This window comes from Leptonychotes weddellii, chromosome 3, assembly GCF_054177405.1.
Source record: "Leptonychotes weddellii isolate Sample4059 chromosome 3, ASM5417740v2, whole genome shotgun sequence".
Classification (NCBI taxonomy): domain Eukaryota; kingdom Metazoa; phylum Chordata; class Mammalia; order Carnivora; family Phocidae; genus Leptonychotes; species Leptonychotes weddellii.
The window spans coordinates 108,022,048-108,022,474 of record NC_138371.1 but is presented as its reverse complement, the minus strand read 5'-3'; positions in this window follow the sequence as shown (position 1 = coordinate 108,022,474).

The window sequence follows — 427 nt, the reverse complement described above, 5'->3', positions numbered from 1 at the left end:
CAGTCTAGCAGTGTAAACAAGTAAAAGGACCCTAAGGGGAATGGAAATCTACAAGGCCAAGCCACCCCTCCCATGGAGACTCTCCCTTTGTTATTAATCTTGGCAGATCAGGGTTGGACTTTTATTAGTGAAAGCTAGTTTCCTTAGTGTGACCCCAAGGAGACAACTAAGGAAAAAGAAAAGAGAAAGTGATGAAAAGGCCTCAAGGATCAAAACTGGCATGAAACCCTGGCTCTAGACACTCAGAGATACATGCGACATGTGAATTTTACTATGTCTCTGGGTTTAAGCTTATATGTTCTTTCCCAACTAATTTTACATTTCCTGTGTTTTTAAAGTCCCACCAGTGTTATTTAGAGAAAACATATAAAGAGGTGTGAGATGAATAAAGATTCTGGAGGTCACTCAGTGCTGAGAGACATTACAG